The sequence below is a fragment of the Leucoraja erinacea genome, chromosome 10 (genome assembly GCF_028641065.1).
Source record: "Leucoraja erinacea ecotype New England chromosome 10, Leri_hhj_1, whole genome shotgun sequence".
NCBI classification, from domain to species: Eukaryota; Metazoa; Chordata; class Chondrichthyes; order Rajiformes; family Rajidae; genus Leucoraja; species Leucoraja erinaceus.
In genome coordinates, this window is record NC_073386.1 from 15,474,125 (window position 1) to 15,492,704 (window position 18,580).

General features: G+C 45.0%; 1 protein-coding gene across 3 annotated transcripts in view; it reads left to right on the top strand.

Moving 5' to 3' along the window:
* The window catches only part of LOC129700815 (CMP-N-acetylneuraminate-beta-1,4-galactoside alpha-2,3-sialyltransferase-like), a 389,167-nt gene that overhangs the window by 10,601 nt on the left and 359,986 nt on the right, over window positions 1-18,580 (top strand). The gene's annotated exons all lie outside the window — the stretch shown is intronic.

An 18,580-nucleotide genomic window follows, 5' to 3' on the forward strand; every position in this document is an offset into this window, starting at 1 on the left:
AGGAGAGGGAAAAAAGATGGGGGAGGAGGTGGAATAGTGGGAGAGGAGGAGGGAATGGGGAATAATGGGAGAGGAGAGCAGTGGGGGAGGTGAGGAGGGATAGTGGGGGTGATAGGGGAAGGTGGGAGAACGAGGGATAGTAGAGGTGAAGGGAGAGGAGTTATGGAGGGAGGGACTGAGGGTAGGGGAAGGAGAGGGAAAGAGGTGGCGGAGAGATTGGGGAGGGGAGGGGAAAGAAGAGGGAGGGTGAAGGAGGAGGCGAGAGTGCTAGGCACCGGGTATGGCAGGGATGGCGCTGGCATTCGTGAGGGAAGATCGATGGGCTGGTCCAGGTAAGGACGTGGAGGCCCCCAGTCTTCTTTGGAGGCGTGGGTTCGAATCCCACTCCTGACACCATGTTTATCCGCGACCCATATGAAATACACACACATGGTGAAATCAAACTTTATTTCATTAAGTAAACAGCAACATTCAAACAGCCGGCTGCTCGCATCTGGCTTCACTGGCTTGTGAGCGAGAGAGAGAGAGTCTTTGTGTAGTACTGTAATACCATGTAAAGGGTGGCATGCACATATGTGTGGTGAAGGTTATATATGGCATGAATTAATTAGGGTTAATCTACAGGGCTCTATGCATGGTACCACATGAAAAGCCTATTCCACTGCACAGAGTGCCGAGGGCCATGAGTGGTAGGATCCTCGCATCAAACCTTTGCAGAATAGAATAGAATGCCTTTTATTGTCATTCAAACAGCTTTGTTTGAACAAAATTTCATTTTCTACAGTCTTAACAATTACAAAAAAAAACAAGACCAACACTTAACACAATTTACACAAATATCCATCACAGTGAATCTCCAACATCTCCACACTGTGATGGAAGGCAAATGTCTTATCTCTTCCCTTGTTCTTCTCCCGCGGTCCAGCAGTCCAACTGCAACTTCGAGGTGAACTACGGTTCCCAATGTTAAAGCCCCCGGCGGGCAATGGTAAGTCCCACGGCCATTAAGCCGTGCCAGGCGATGTTAGGCCCCGCTCCAAGTCATTTCACCCCGCGATTCCGGCGGGAGAAGTTGCCGTTGCGGGAGCTCCGAAAAGCGGTCTCCCACCAGGGACCTGCGAGCTCCCGATGTTACCGTCCACAGGGCCTGCGAAGCTCCGAAGTCGGGTCGTAGCCGCGCGCCACCGCAGCTCCTCCTGCTCCGAAGTCGGCCAGCTCTGCGATGGCAAGTCCACAGGGCTGGAGGGCGCCGCCAGCTCCACAATGTTAGGCCCAACGACATCGGAGACCCAACAGAGGAAAAAGTCGGGTCCCCGAGCTGGGAAGAGATTAAACGATTTCCCCCCCACCCCCCCACATATACACAGCTAAAAAAATAATAAAACTAGAATCAAAACATACATTTAACGAGACAATTAAAAAAAATAAAAGACAGACGGACTGCATTCGAGCCGCTGCCGTTTGGCGACGCCACACCATCTCCTTGATGTGTTGAACAAAATCTTGGCCCGACTTTGAGGGGGGTGTTTTCATCAAATAAAAGGTTATTTGGAAGAATTTGGGGGAAAACGCAGGAAGAATTTACTGGAATTGAACCAAGTTAGAGAGAATTCAATTATGAGATGTGATCAAAGGAAGACATACAAAATAGGTGCAGAAGTAGGCCATTCGACCCTTCTAACCAGTACCGTCATGGCTGATCATCTAGAATCAGTACCTCGTTCCTGCGTTCTCCCATATCCCTTGATTCTTTTAGCCCTATGAGCTATATCCAACTCTCACTTGAACACGTGAATTGTGAATTCCAGTGAATTGCTTCCACTGCCATCTGTGGCAGAGAATGCCTCAGATTTACAACTCTCTGGGTGAAAAAGTTTTTCCTCCTCTCAGTCCACCCCTTATTCTTAAACTGTGACCCGTGGTTCTGGACTCCCCCGACATCGGGAACATTTTTCTTGCATCTAACCAGTCCAATCCCTTAATGAATTTTACATGTTTCTATACGAGCCCTCTCATCCTTCCAAATTCCAGTGAATATGAGCCTGGTAGCTCTATTCTTTCATTATATGTCAGTCTCTCCATCCTGGGAATTAACCTGGTGAGCCTACGCTGCACAAGAATGTCCTTCCTCAAACTAGGAGACCAAAAACTGCACAATACTCCAGCTGTAACTCTGCAATAGGACCTCCTTGCTCCTTTCCTCAAATCCTCTCGCTATGAAGGCCAACGTGCCATTTGTTTTTTTCACTGCCTGCTGTCCCTACATGTTTACTTTCAGTGACTGATGTACAAGGACACCCAGGTCTTGGTGCTCCACCCCTTTTCCTAATCTGACACCATTCAGGATTGTGTTATTGTTTTTCAGGGAAGTGAAGATTAAGATCTAGTTTTGTGGAATTGTGAAACAAAATTTATTGTATTTCGATAGATTAAGTGTACATTTAATGTACAAAAGTATCACTGTACCTTAATTGGTACACGTGACAATAAAATAGCCGTTGAATCTTTTACATATGCAATTGCTACTGTTGGGTTCTTTGATTATCACGGTGATTATGTTTAAGATAATATGCTACAAAATTAGCAAATTTGCAGCCTTGTGGGAATTTGTTTTGACTGTTACCACTGGTTTGTCGGCAGTTAAAACTGATTGTGGTCCAGATACGAGTGTAGGGCCTGTTGTGGAAGGAGATGAAGTACAGGGAATCAAGGCTGGCTGGGAGGCTGGACCAGGTATGTGCCATGACCAGCCGCTCAAAGTACTTCAGGATGGTAGAAGTCAGAGGCACTGGACAGTAATCATTAAGGCTTGTTATCTTGTTTGTCTTTGGCACTGGGATGGTAGTGGTAGTTATACAACAGATCTTTTAAATCTTAGTAAAATATGATATATAACCAGTTATAAAGCGGACAATTTGGTTTCTGGATTAGGTCCGAGAGAAGGAGTGAGATGCATCCCAGAGACAGGCCCTTTGACTGTTGAATTCTGTACCTATCAACCACCCATTTACGCTAAACTGACATTAATCCGCTTTCTCCCTCTCCATATTCTCACCAATTTCTTCCAGATGCTACCACTCACCCACAACGTCATTTCGAGTTCCCAATTAACTTACCAACTTGCGTGTATGTGGGATGTGTGACATCACAGGAAAAACATGCAAACTCCACACAGATAGCATTCGAGATTAAGATTGAACCAATTTTGCTGGCTCTGTTTGGCAGCTATTCTACCAGCTGTGCTGTTGGGCCATCCAAGGTGCATTGTAACAGAAGTATATAAATAAATGGCAAATTGCCAAGTGTCCAATTGTCTATCTCGGCAACAGTGTTCTGTGGGGAAATTACTGAAATGTTAAAATATGAAAATAACAAACTAAACGCAGCTTCTGGCAACAAACAATGGCTGCACGATTTTAATGTTTATTATGCACATTTGATTACCATATTTTAATGGATATTCTGATGTGATTTCAGTTGACTGTTTTTCATTGCAGTAAAGGTCATGAGAAGTAAACTAAAATGTTAAAATTCTCCACAGTGGCAGGAAGCAGTTTACTGACTGATGTGTTTTGGGATAAGGAAAGGAGCAGCTAGTTGGTAGATGATTTGCAATGGCTAATGAAGCTTCATCCACACCCTCTACTGGTGTGTCTGTCTATGAAGTTGGAAGGGCTTTCAACACCGAGTCAAGCAGTCATGAGCTCACATCCCCATTGCTGTGATCTTGCCAATACATTGATTGGAGCAATGGTGTACTTCCAGAGCTGCCATATTTCAGTTAAAACATCAGAGATCTTGATTATCCTCCCAGATGGACATAAAATATCCCATGAATATGTGTTTCTGTTCCATTCTGTTTGTAGTTTGTTTGTTTTTTTGCACAATCCGCGAGCATTGCCACTTTTCATTTCACTGCACATCTCGTATGTGTATGTGACAAATAAACTTGACTTGACCTGACTTGACCGTCTTTTGAAGAGCAGTGGTGTTCTGTATGAATATTCCCTCAATAAAGGTCACTAAAACATTGTATTGTCATTATCATGGTGTTGCTTGTGAAGCAATTTGCCTGCAAACTTGCTTCTGAATTTCCTTTGTTGCATTAATTGTCACACCCCGAAGGGCTTTGCTGGGATATCTTGAAAGGAAGGGAGCAGAAAGATACTATGTGGGTACATAGAAACATAGAAAATAGGTGCAGGAGTCGGCCATTCGGCCCTTTGAGCCAGCACCGCCATTCAATATGATCATGGCTGATCATCCAAAATCAGTACCCCGTTCCTTGATTCCGTTAGCACTAAGAGCTAAATCTAACTCTCTCTTGAAAACATCCAGTGAATTGGCCTCCACTGCCATCTGTGGCAGAGAATTCCACAGATTTACAACTCTCTGGGTCCAGTTTTGATCAACCTGCTGTAGGCCAGATGTCATTAAGCTGGAAATAGTGCAGGGAAGATTTATGAGGATGTTGACAGGACTTGAGAACATTGAACAGTACAGCTCAGGAACAGGCCTTTCGGTCCAAAATGTCTGTGCCGACATTGTGCAAAAAGGTGAAATAGCCTTCTCCTACTCCACTATATATTCTTAAATTGTCCTGACCAGTAATTTTCTCAAGTTTTACCTTTGTTTAGCTTCCAATGCCACTGGGGGCTTCCTTTACAATTTGAGTAGTTTTAAAGTTATTTTATTTTTATTTTTCCCAATAATAGGCCTTTTTCACAGGGCGACTTGATGCAAGATGTAGCCAGAGTGAAGTGGGTGTGGTGGTGCACGATATCACACGATATCACACGGGGGGGGGGGGGGGTGGGGGGGGGGGGGGGGGGGGGGGGGGGGGGGGGGGGGGGGGGGGGGACAAAGAGTTCCCACGGTACTCGGCATTTCTGTTATTTGTGCGAGTGACTTGTCCGTCTCCCGAGCTTTCCCGTTAAATCTTGAATGAGCATTGTAAACTGTCAAGTGTAATTAAATCATCACGTGGCACAAATGAGGTCACTTTTTTTCACACACTATAAATATCCTCCCTTGGTTGAATTGGTATATACACACACAAAGCAGAGTTTTACTGTGTATGTGGGAGACACAGATGGAGTGAGCACAGTTACTCGTTTTTTAGGAGAAAGAGACGTACACTCACAGAGGCAGAGTCTCTCAGCCTGTGTGAGAGGGAGGGAGAGAGAGACAGAGGCACACACAAGGTGGATGTGAAATCTCACCTGCCTGTTTCAGTGACAGACACCCGCCGCCAATAAATGAAGACACCCCCATCTGTCTCCCCCTCCTCTCCCTCGACTCCCCCACCTTTCCCTCCCAACTCCAGTCCCATCCCGACCCCCTGGGAAACTGAAGGGAGCAACAATTAACTGCTGCCTGCCCGCTGAGTTAAAGAGTTCCCACGATAGTAAGACGATGTTAGTTGCGCCCAAGTTTAAATTTCCAACATGTGTTTCAGAGTAAATCAAAAACTGTCTGAATCAGCAAGTTAGACACAAAATGCTGGAGTAACTCAGCGGGCCAAGCAGCATCTCTGGAGAAAAGGAATATATTCCATTTTTGGTTGGGACCCTTCTTCGGGATGATTGTAGGGGGGAACTGGAAGCAAGAAAAGACCGGGACAAATCAGGGCCAACAACAGATGACCTCAGCAGGGTATTTTGAAGAGGGGTCCCGACCCGAAATGTCGCCTAACCCTTTCCTCCAGAGATGCTGCCTGACCCACTGAGTCACTCCAGCACTTTATGTCTATATTTGGTTCCCTGATAGGCCAATTGTTGGCTAGGGATAGTGTGATCCCAAGAGGGAACCAGCGTTGCAAACCTTGGACTGGTTAACCGGCATTTACTGCATGGGGGAGGGGGGGGGGGGGGGAGGGGGAGCGAGGGAGAGGGAGAGAGAGAGTGTAAGTTACCTAAAATTAAATAATTCAATGTTCATAGTGAACACAGACACAAAATGTTGGAGTATCTCAATGGGTCAGGCAACATCTCTGGAGAAAATGAACAGGTGGCGTTTGTGTCTATCTTCGGTAAAAACCAGCATCCGCAGTTCCTTCCTGCATAATGGACTCAGTGTCAAGTCTCTGACTCCCGTTGGCAGGCCATTCGGCCCACAGCCCGCCCAGCGATGACTAACCCATGTCACAGGGGGATGGTGTGAAGGCGGAGTTAGACAGAGCTTGAATAATGTTACGGTTGGGGAATGGGCCATAATATGGCCAGGGAAACGCTGTTATTCGTGACGCCCCCTCCATCCTTTCCCAGCTGTTCTCAATCGCACCCCTGGCCATACAAAAATTTATACTTTAAGAAGGAATACACGGAACATTTAAACTCAGAACGCTTCTAACAGAGTGAGCCATGTGAGCACTTTGATCATTCTCCCTGTATTTGCATTTGACAAAATAGTCGGAAAAAAATGTTTAAAAGTGTTCATACCTTTTGCTATGCCTAATTGGCCCTTACCTCTGCGAAAATAGTCTGATATTCGTAGGTGAAATGTCACCAACAATAATTGATTCTATTATTAATTGACTAATAATTGACTCTATTAGCAATTTATTAAATCTGACTACATGCGGCACAGTGGTAGAGTTGCTGCCTCACAGCCCCAGAGACCGGGGTTCGATCCTGACCATGGGTGCACCGGGTTCCTCTCACACTCCAGAGATTACAGGTTTGTAAGTTAATCGGCTTCGGTAACATTGTAAAATTGTCCCTGGAGTGTATAAGAATAGGTGGTCGGCGCAGACTCGGTGGGCCGAAGGGCCTGTTTCCGTGCTATATCTCTAAAATCTGAAGTTAGGTAATGTCTAAAGGAACTGCAGATGCTGGTTAATACGCACAAAAGGACACAAAATGTTGGTGTAACTCAGCAGGTAAGTCAGATCTGTGAAGAAAAACATAAAAAACTGGAGTAAGTCAGCGGGTCAGGCAGCTTCTCTGGAGAAAAAGAATAGGTGGCGATTCAAATCGGAACCCTTCTTCAGACATCCTAATCGGAATTGAGTCTGAAGATTTGTCTCGTCCCGAAACACCACCTATTTTTCTCCAGAGATGCTGCTTGACTCGCTGAGTTACTCCAGCTTTTTGTGTCTGTCTTCGTTTTAAACCAGCATGTGCAGTTCACTCCTTTACACGGGTCTCTGGAGAACATTGATTGGTAGCGTCCCGGACCCTGCTTCGGAAAGGCATCGATCGCTGGTCGGCGAGGACTCCGAGCTGTATCTCTCAAAGAAGTACAAATGAAAAATTTCTCACGGACCATAAAAATGCGGGACCTTTCAGTAAAGTCCCTTTTAAAGATTATAGTTATTTTCTTGAATCTCATTAACATAACTCATGAATAAGTTGATGTCCATATGTGGATGCAAATCTTTATTTTTTAAATTAAATCCCACAGAAGACAATTTTTACTCGCCTTCTGTCCCCTCTGTCCAGCTTCCGGGTTCACCGTTCGCAGGAGTTCCCACGGTACACACAAGAGTCAGTACGGATATCGCACTGGCCACTACGTGCATATAATGTTGCAATGTTCAACCACAAGTGTACAAGTCACTCTTGGAGAAATTCAAGCTTGTTTGAATTTTCTCCCGAGTCACCAAGTTACACGAGTACCTGCCGTTAGCGCCATGGTGGTCCACGAATGCCGTACGGTTATCGCAAGAGGTTCCCATGATGTTCAACTCTGGTTAACTCTTGCGTCAAGTCGCCCCGTGAGAAAGGGGTTTAAGGATGCATAATTGAACAAATCAAGCTAATAGCCATTTGTATGTTTATTTCTATTTGAAATATGAACATTCCATATTTGAACTTTTTTTGTTTGGCTAATATTTTGAATCTATTCACATTGTGGCCAGTGTTAACTGGTGTTTATACATTTGAGCTTTTTAAAATATAAATATACCAGTATTTAAATTGACTATATCAACATCAGTAAAACTAAGGAGCCAACCGTTGAATTTGGAAGTGGGAGATCCACAAACCTGTCTTCAATGAAGGGACAGTGATAGAGAGAGTCAAACACTTTAAAATCCTGGGTGAACATACCTCTGAAGATTTGTCCTGCACCCAGCACATTGATGCAATTGTAAAGAAAGTCTATCAATGCCACTAATTCCTCAGAACAAGGGTTCTCAACCCGGGGTAAAAATTTGTTTGATTCTGGATTTGTACATATTTTTTCTCATTGACTGACTGTGTTTGGTTCTGGTATCTGTTCATCATTAGTTGTTCATAAATAAATTGTTATGTGCTATTAAAGTTGCCAGGGGTAAACGGGACGAAAAAGGTTGGGAACCTCTGCCTTAGAAGTTTGAGGAGATTTATTATGTCTACGAATACTCTCTTGAACTTCCACGGGTGTACGGTAGAGAGCATATTTACTGTTTGCATCATGTCCTGGTTTGGCAACCTGAGCGCTGAGGTACAAAGAAGATTGCAAAAAGTGGTGAACGTTACCCAGTCCATCACGGGTGCTGACCACTCCACCATCAAAGGGATTGACAAGTCGCAGCTTCTAAAAGGCAGTTGACATCATCAGAGATCCATCCCACCCTGGCCACACTCTCGTTTCACCATCTATCTACTTGTCCTTGGTCAGTTTTTCATCTGAATGCAGCTCCTTGGTGAACATTTAAGGTCTCAATTTTAAGTTTCACATAAATAGAAATTTAAAATTATCAACAATTCACAGAAACTGTGGAGAACCAGTTTACTTTTCACATTTGAAGTGTTGTCAAAGTGAAACATTAATTTTTTTTCATCGATCCAACTTTTCTGTGTTAAAGGTAGACAAAAATGCTGGAGAAACTCAGCGGGTGAGGCAGCATCTATGGAGCAAAGGAAATAGGCAACGTTTCTACAACATTTTTCTCCACCTTTGATTTTCCAATATCTGCAGTTCTTTCTTAAACTTTTCTGTTGTTAATTTGGATTGTCACACTGGTAGTCTTTCCAAAAGTGGTTCCTCTTGTGTAAGCTGATGATATTCAGCTGCATTTCAAAGATGGTAACATACACCAGTCCACTCTTCCTCTTCATCTAACATCTGATATTGGATGAGCCAAATGTCCTTAAACCAAAGGTGGGGTGCCTCAAGCTGTTGTCTTTTAAATTCTCATCACAAGCTCGGCATAGAAGACTACCATTTCTATTCCAATAAATTATCTGAAGCTGAGCCAAATGATTCCCAACTTTCATGTTGAATTGAATGCAAAGCTGAGGTTTTGTTCATTTTTGCTGTTGCAAACATAATGCTGTCCGTTTCCACATCTGTTATGTTGCCCAGTCTGCTCATCTCATAACCATATAACCATATAACTGTTAACCTTGGATCATCTCTTACTGAAATCGTCCTTTAGCCTAAAATGCTGTAATGCTATTTGCTTATGTTGCATTTTTTGTCTTGCCTAAACATGTCTGTTATAACTTGGCTGCTAAAACTCAGCACTGTGCCAAGTATTGTTCACTTGTGGTAATTGTACCTGCTGAAGCTACACTGTTTACTGTTCAGTGCTTCCAATTTAAAATCATTGTATTGATGGACATGACCGCACTATACCTTGTTTCAGCTCTGCAAACATTTTAGATCTGTTTGCGTCTCTAATTTGCTATGTTTCTATAATTGTGACACAATGTACTCGTCAATGAGTGGAAATGTGTCATCATTAGGAACTGTGCTTTCTGTTCCTCTGACCCTAAGCTCTTAAATTCTTTACATAAAACATTCTGCCTCACTCCTTGTTTCTCCTTCTTTGAGACTGTCTTTAAAAACATTCTCTTTGGCCAAACCCTTAAGCCTGATGCATCAACTTTGTTCTAACATCCTCCATCCTTGGGATGTGTCATTATGCTCATCCACTAAATTAATGCAAGTTGTTGTTCTTGTGTCATTCTTTTTGAGGAAGAGCAGGAAAGTGGCCTGGCTGATATATGTTCTTCATTCACCATGTTCATAAGTTCTAGAAGCAGAATAAGGCCATTCAGCCCATCAAATCTACTCAGCCATTCAATCATGGCTGATCTATCTTTCCCTCTCAACACAATTCTTCTGCCTTTGACCCATAACCCCCCGACATCCCTGTCAGTTGAAGAACCTCCACAACCTTATCATTGCCACACTGATCTAGAAGGCACTTATGGTTGGCTGTAGAATATACAGCTGTACTTTCCTGGATCTCTTGCCCTTGTTCTGCAGCATATAAGGTGAGACAATGCGCTACAAATCAGATGCATTCCTCTTAATTGTCTCTACGTCAAGAAAAGAACCCCCAGCTTCTCTCGTCTCCATGCGGCACTTATTATTTGTACCTTGAATGAATGAATAAGTTTATTGGCCAAGTATTCACATACAAGGAATTTACCATGGTGCTCCGCCCACTAGTGACAACATGACATACAGTGACAGTTAAGAATGATACATAAAACATTAAATATTAATAATAAAACATTATTGATTAAACATGTGAATTAAATTGAATATCAGAGCAAAAGAAGTCTACAGATTTTTGGTTATTGAGTAGAGCTACTACTCGTGGAAAAAAGCTGTTTTTATGTCTGGCTGTGGTAACTTTGACGGTCCGGAGTCGCCTTCCAGAGGGAAGTGATTCAAAAAGTTTGTGGCCAGGGTGAGAGGGGTCAGAGATGATCTTACCCACTCGCTTCCTGGCCCTTGCAGTGTACAGTTCGTTAATGGAGGGAAGGTTGCAGCCAATAACCTTCTCAGCTGATCGGACACTTTGCTGCAGCCTCCAGGTGTCGTGTTTGGTGGCTGAGCAAACCAGACCATGATGGAGAAGGTGAGGACAGACTCTACGATGGCTGGATAGAATTGGACCACATTGCCTGTGGCAGATTGTGCTTCCTCAGCTGCCACAGGAAATACATCCTCTATTGTGCCTTTTTGACTGTGGAGTTGATGGTAGCCTCCCACTTAAGGTCCTTGGAGATGATGGTTCCCAGAAAATTAAAAGACTTCACTGATGTGACTGTGGTGTTGTTGATGTTGAGAGGGGAGGGGGAGCTCTCCTAAAGTCTGCAATCAATTCCACTGTCTTAAGAGCATTTAGCTCTAGGTTGTTGCGATGGCACCAGGACGCCAGCTGTGACACTTCCTGTCTGCAGGCAGATTCTTCCCCATCCTGGATCAGTCCAATCAGGGTTGTGTCATCTGCAAACTTGAGAAGCTAGACAGAGGAATCAGTGGAGGTGCCGTCATTGGTGTGGAGAGAGTAGAGGAGAGGGGAGAGTACGCAGCCTTGCGGTGCTCCTATGCTGAGGGTTTGCGGGTCCGAGCTTTCCCAGCCTCACATGCTGCTTCCTGTCTGTCAGGAAGCTGGTGATCCACCGACAGAGGGGTTCAGGCACAGTCAACTCGGAAAGCTTGTAGTGTAGTAGCTCTGGCACAATGGTGTTGAATGCAGAGCTAAAATCAACAAACAAAATCCTTGCATAATCCCCTGGCAGTCAAGGTGCTGGAGGATGAAGTGCAGGCCCAGGTTGTCTGCATCATCCACAGATCTATTGGCCTGATATGCATACTACAGAGGGTCCAGCAGGGGGTTTGTGATATTTTTCAGCTTAGCCAGCACAAGCCTTTCAAGGGTCTTCATGATTACAGAGGTCAGTGAGACAGGCCTGTATTCATTAAGACCAGTAATACTTGCCTTTTGGGGTACAGGGACAATAGTGGAGACTTTGAAGCAGGCAGGGACAGTCCATGTTTGCAGGGACTGATTGAAAATGTCTGTGTAGACCGGTGCCAATTGTTCGGCACAGAGCTTGATAGTAGAGGGGGAAACATTGTCCTGTGCTGGAGATTTCTGGCTTTTCTGTCTTCTGAAAAGCCTCTCCACCTCCTCTTTTTATTGTTGATGATGGAGAAGTGATGTTGTGCAGCACGGAGGGTGTGGGTAATTGGGTGTGACGTGGTGATTGGAGAGGGGTGGGTGGGAAACGGTCCAGTCTTTTCAGACTGGAATCTTGCTTTAAGTATGTGTGAGGTGGTGAATGGGGAGTAGTGGGTGTAGAAGGGCCCAGTCTTTGCAGACTGAGGTCAGGCTGTGAGTGGGTGTGAAGTGGTGAATGGGGAGGAGTGGGTGCAGAAGGGTCCATTCTTTGCAGGCTGGGGTCTGGCTGTGTTTGTTGGGGAGGGGGGAGGGGGTACCAGGGTTACGGTTCTGCTTGTCAAACCTGCAGTAGAACTCATTCTTGGTGGTTGGTCAGCTGACAATTGTCCAAAGAGCGGGGGGCTTTCCTCTTGTAGCTGGTGTTTTCTTGCAAGTGAAGAAGAGTCACTAGCTGAGAACTTGCTCCTCAACTTCTGAGAGTACCTTTTCTTGGCAGTTCTGATTCCTCTTCTCAGCTTGTACTTGGCCTGCCTGTAGAGGTCTGCATCCCCGCTCCTGTAGGCCGCCTCTTTAGACTGTCGGAGCTGTCTGAGTTCTGCAATGAGCCAGGGCTTGTTGTGGAACCAGGTCCGGGTCCTAGTTGGAATGCAACTGTCCAAAAGCTGACATATGATGATGCAGTGTCCGTATACTCATCGAGGCTTGTGGTTGCTTCCCTGAACACATTCCAATCCATGCAGTCAAAGTAAGATTGTGGGTTCTCAATGCCCTCACTTGTCCACCTCTGTTGTTCTGACCACAGGCTTAGCAGCTTTTAGTTTCTGTCTGTTGGTCGGAATAAGGTGAACTAGACAATGATCAGAGAGACCCAGACCCGCCCGGGGAACAGAGCGCTATGCGTTCTTGATTGCCGTGTGACAGTGGTCATGTGTTCTCTTCCCCTCTGGTGGGGCAGGTAACATGAAGTCTGTATTTTGGAAGGTCATGGCTGAGGTTAGCTTTGTTAAAGTTCCCCAAAACAATGACCATGGAGTCTCACTCTACCCTCATTACCTGGTCAGCGAGTTGTGTTTGTGCCTCACGTACGTAGGCTTGGGGGGTGGGGGGGGGAGAATGTAAACTCCAATGAGAATAAAGGAGTTCAGTTCCCTTGGAGAGTAGAAGGGTTTGCAGTTGATGAAGAAGGATTCTAGGTTGTGAGAGCAGAAGTTTGACAGTACCGTGATGATGCTGCACTAGTCATGGGTGGTATAGAAGCATATTCCACCGCCTCTTGATTTCCCCGCTGCCTTCACTTCGCGATCCGCTCTGTGAAGTTGGAAGCCAGCCAGTTGCAGCGCGCTGTCCGGGGTCGACTCACACAGCCCATGTCTCGGTGAAGCACAGGGCAGCGGCTCGAGAGAAGTCCTTGTTTGTTAATCATGTCTCTAAGAGCCATAAAATAAATTATGACATCATTTGTGCCACGTGATGATTTAATTACACTTGACAGTTCACAATGCTCATTCAAGATTTAACGGGAAAGCTCGGGAGACGGACAAGTCACTCGCACAAATAACAGAAATGCTGAGTACCGTGGGAACTCTTTGTCTACCACCCCCGTCATATCGTATGATATCGTGCTAGACCACAACCACTTCACTCTGGTCACATCTTGCGTCAAGTCGCCCCGTGAAAAAGCCCCATAAGCAGTGTTTTCTAAACGCTTCCATGCTAAAGACTCGAGGAACTGCAAATGTTGGAATCTTGAGGAAAACACAAAGTTCAGGTAGCATCTATGAGGACGCGGATAGGCGACGATTCAGGTCCAGATCCTCCTGATTGCAGTAGGTGAGAAAAAAACTGGAATAGTGGTGGGTGCTGGACAAATCCTGGAATACTGGTGGGTCCAGGACAAAGCCTGACAAGTGTTGGATGGATTACACAGTAAGGAGGGAATGATTGTCAGATTGGTGAACAAAGACCACAGATAGAAAGGAGACAAAAGGTTGTGAGATGGAGATAAGGAGAGATGAAATGTGAGGTCAGAAGAAGGAATATAGGTAGAAGGGGACAGAAGAAAGGGAAAGGGTTGTTGATTAGTTACCTAGAATTGGAGAATTCAATGTTCATATGATTGGGTTGTAAGATACCCAAGTGGAATATGTTTCTCCAGTTAACATGTGGCCTAATTCTGGCAATGATGGAGGCCCAAGGCAGAAAGGTTGGCATGGGAATGTGAAGAGTGTTAAGATGGTTTGCAACTAAGAGATCAAGCAGGCTGTGGCGGATCGAGTCCAAGTATTCGGTGAAACGGTTGCCTAATCTCACCGATATCAAGGAGATTTCCAACATTGGGAACACCAAATAAAGCAGATGAACGTGGAGAAGGTGCAAGTGAATCTCTTGTCTCACTTGGAAGGGCTGCAGGGGTGCAGGGATTGGTATGAGGGAGGAGGCGTAGAGACTGTGTTGCATCTCCTGTGGTTTCAGGGGAAAGTGCCAAGGGATAGGAGAGTTTTGGTGAGAATGGATGCGAACCAAGGAGTTGCGGAGTGAGTAGTCTCTACAAAAAGTGGTGGTCATGGAAAGATGTAACTGGTGATGGGACCATGTTGCAGGTGATGGACATGTTGGAGAATGATGTGTTGGATGCAGAGGTTGGTAAGGTGCAAGGTAAGGACCTGGGAATTCCATTCTTATCCTGTCTGGGGAGGAGAGGGAGGAGAGACCTTCTTTCAAATATATCCTTATTTTTCCAGTGAAATGCCTAATTTCTCACTTCTCTGGGTACATCTCAAGGGCCCATTTTGGCAGCCCCTTGGCCTATCTGTTATTACCTCATAGTTTACTCCATTTCCAAGTTTTTTTTAAAACGTACTTTAGAATTATGCTTTCCATTCTATTGAATTGCACCATCCTGGCTCCCTGTCCCCACCCCCGTCTCCCTCCTCGTCCTCCTTCTCTCTGGCCCCTGTCCCCTTCACCTTAATTCCTATATAATGAGTGCAAGAAGATGGTAGGTGGGCTTGTAGTAAATGCAAAAAGTACAGAGTTCAAATGCGTAAATGCATCATCTTGTGGTGATAATGTTGGTGAATTACAAGCCTAAATGGCCACCTGAGAATATAGATGCAGAGATGATTGCTCCAATCTGGCCCATTAAGCATAAAGAGCACAGGAGAAAGTCAATTCGCCCCTTGAGTCTGCTTGACTATTCATTAAGCTCATTACTGATTCAATTTGGCCTCAACACCATTATCCTGCATTCTGTGGTAATGAACTCCAAAGAGCCATGATCCTCTGAGAGAAGAAATTCCTCCTTATCTTATTCTGCAATTGTGTTTTGAGATAGTTACACCTGCAAGGGGATACATCATACCAACACCCACCATGTCAATTTCCTTCAGAATTTTACACTTCTGTAAAATCAACTTTAGGAAGGAGATGAGGAGGAATTTCTTTAGTCGGAGGGTGGTGAATCTGTGGAATTCATTGTCACAGAAGGCTGTGGAGGCCAAGTCAATGGATATTTTTAAGGTAGAGATAGATGGATTCTTGGATTATTGCGGATGTCAGGGGTTTTGGGGAAGAGAATGGGGTTAGGAAGGAGAGATAGATCAGCCATGATTGAATGGCAGAGTAGATTTGATGGGCCAAATGGCCTAATTCTCATCCTATCACATGAACTTTCTAAATGTCGATGAGTACAGACTCAATCTGCGCAACCTCTTGTCATGTGTCGACTTTACTCTCCATCGCAAATCCATCACTTTATTTTGCACTGTCTTATCAGCAACCTGAAAAACTGCAGCAAAACGTTCTTACTTTGATATACAATGCCCCTTGCCGTGAATGCCAATCTTCCTGATTACTGGTTGAACCTGCATGCTCCCTAAGCCCAAAGTAATTTGCTGTTTACTGTTGTCCTACCAAAGTGAATACCTTTACATCTTTCCCAGATCATTATTCATCAATCAAGTTCTTGTCCACTTGCATAACCTATCTGTATCCCTTAGAAGGCTCTTTGTGTCCTCATGAGTAACTAACCCTGTCTATCTTTGGATCAACAGCAAACATGGTTCCAGTACATTTAGTTGATTTATCCAAATCATTAATATAGATTGTAAATAGTTGCTGCCACAGCACTGATCCTTGTGCGTGTCACTAGTTGCCAATTCACAAAAGAACTGTTTATCCTGATAATCTGTGTTGCGTTGGTTAGCCAGTCCTCTATCCATGGCAACGTATTACCATCGCTCTGTATGCTCTTACCCGTCGCACTCGCCTTTTAAATGGCCCCTTAATAAAAAGGACATTTTATCTACCTCCTCTGTTACATCCTCGAAGAACTCTGGCAACTTCATCAAATGATTTAAACCTCTGATTTTCTAAACAGGAAAGAAGCAAATATCTGAAGAAGGGGTCTCGACCCGAAACGTTACCTATTCCTTTTCTCCAGAGGCTGTCTGACCCGCAGAGTTACTCCAGCTTTTTGTGTCTACGGTTTAAACCAGCAGCTGCAGTACCTTCCCACACAAGAAGCAAATGCTTGATGTTCTGGGAAATGATATAACCGGCAGGGAAGAAATATGGGGGAAAACATTATTGTATCAGGAGAGAAAAGCGAAGGTAAAATCTGTTTGAATGGAGATATGAAATAATAAAGGAATTACTTCACTTGTACATTGGGCATTTTATAATCGGCAACTAATGTTGAATACGAGATTTGTGAAGAAATTACTGAGACCTGGGAAAACCATGAAAATAAGTGTTTTTAATTATAGCCCAATTTGACAATAGGCAATGATCATTTTTTAGGATAAAGGAGCAGAGGAATTTGAAATTTTCCATAGATAGACACAAAATGCTGGAGTAACAGCAGTTAATTTTCCATTATCAGTATATCGTGCCCAGTGAGGACATTGGATTGCAGGATTTGGGGATCGTGGGGACCAGGTCCATAACTCCCTGAAAGTGGCAACATAAGCAAGTAGAGTGGCAAAGAAGGCAAATTGTATGCTTGGCTTCATTGCTTAGGACATTATAAGAGTCAGGACGTAATGATGAAGCTTTATAGGACTTTGATTAGGCCGTATTTGGAGTACTCCATGCAGTTTAGTTTAGAGGTACAGCACGGAAACAGCCTCTTTTGCCCACCGAGTACGTGCCGACCAGCGTTTCCCCGCACATTAACACTATCCTACACAAACTAGTGACAATTTACATTTAAACCAAGCCAATTAACCTAGAAACTTGTACATCTTTGGAGTGTGGGAGGAAACAGAAGATCTGGGAGAAAACCCACGTGGTCACGGGATGAACGTACAAATTCCGTTTAGACAGCAACCGGAATCGGGATCAAACCTGGGTCTCTGGCGCTGTCAGGCAGCAACTCTGCTGCTGTGCCACCGTGGAGTGGAGGCTTTGGAAGGTGCAGATGTTTACCAAAATTATGCCTAGATAATGGGGTATTACAGAGTTTGGACAGACTTGGATTGTTTCCTCTGGAATGCGGAAGGTGGCGGGAAAAATTGTATAAGACTGTGACCCGAGGGAAGTGTATAAAATGATGTGAGGCATGGATATGGTGGACAGTCAGAACTGTACACAGTACTCCATGTGGTCTCGCACAGGGTGGAGCACTCTCACTGCATTGGAAAACCTGACGGTCAGAGCTGCAGGGAGGAGAGTTTTATTGCAAAAAGACCACTATTGCGAGTCGATTAGTGGAATGTAGTGTCTGTCCCTTTGGGAGATTTGTTTGGCGAATATTGTGACTGCTTTTCCAGAGGAGGTTCGACGGAGGTGGCGACGGCTGCAAAAGCACTTGGTCCAGGCTGTGTGTGAGGATGAAGGGCATAGTAATCCATCAGATGGGGGGGGGGGGGGATTAAGGAAAACCCTGGGGTACCAGCCCCTCCCACACAGCAGGCAGCAGGTGTTCCCATGGTGGGGGAGGTCAGCGCTCCAGGTTCTGTTTCTGGGGCGGGTGACCTGGGTGCGGTGATGGACACGACCTGGGAGGGTCCAGCCAGTCCCCTGTCCAGACTCTGAGCTTGCCATTGAGCAGTCCAACCTAGAGTCCCATAATGTTCTCCCAAGTGCGGAGATAGTGAGCAGAGATGCTGTGTCTCATCTCTTTGCCTTAACCATATAACCATATAACAATTACAGCACGGAAACAGGCCATCTCAGCCCTACAAGTCCATGCCGAACAAATTTTTTTTTCCCCTTAGTCCCACCTGCCTGCACTCGTACCATAACCCACCATTCCCTTCTCATCCATATGCCTATCCAATTTATTTTTAAATGATACCAATGAACCTGCCTCCACCACTTCCACTGGGAGCTCATTCCACACCGCCACCACTCTCTGCGTAAAGAAGTTCCCCCTCATATTACCCCTAAACTTCTGTCCCTTAATTCTGAAGTCATGTCCTCTTGTTTGAATCTTCCCTATTCTCAAAGGGAAAAGCTTGTCCACATCAACTCGGTCTATCCCTCTCATCATTTTAAAGACCTCTATCAGGTCCCCCCTTAACCTTCTGCGCTCCAGAGAATAAAGACCTAACTCAGCCAGAGCCTTGGGGACCAGCTCTGGCTGATTCTCTGGAGCTGGGGTCGTGAGGTCTGACACCTGAGTGTGAGAGGGTCTCTATTCTGCCACTGCCAGCGGGCCCAAGCTCCTCAGCAGTGCCTGAAGATGAACCCCCTGGGTCACAGGTGGGACCGGCGAGCACAACAGGG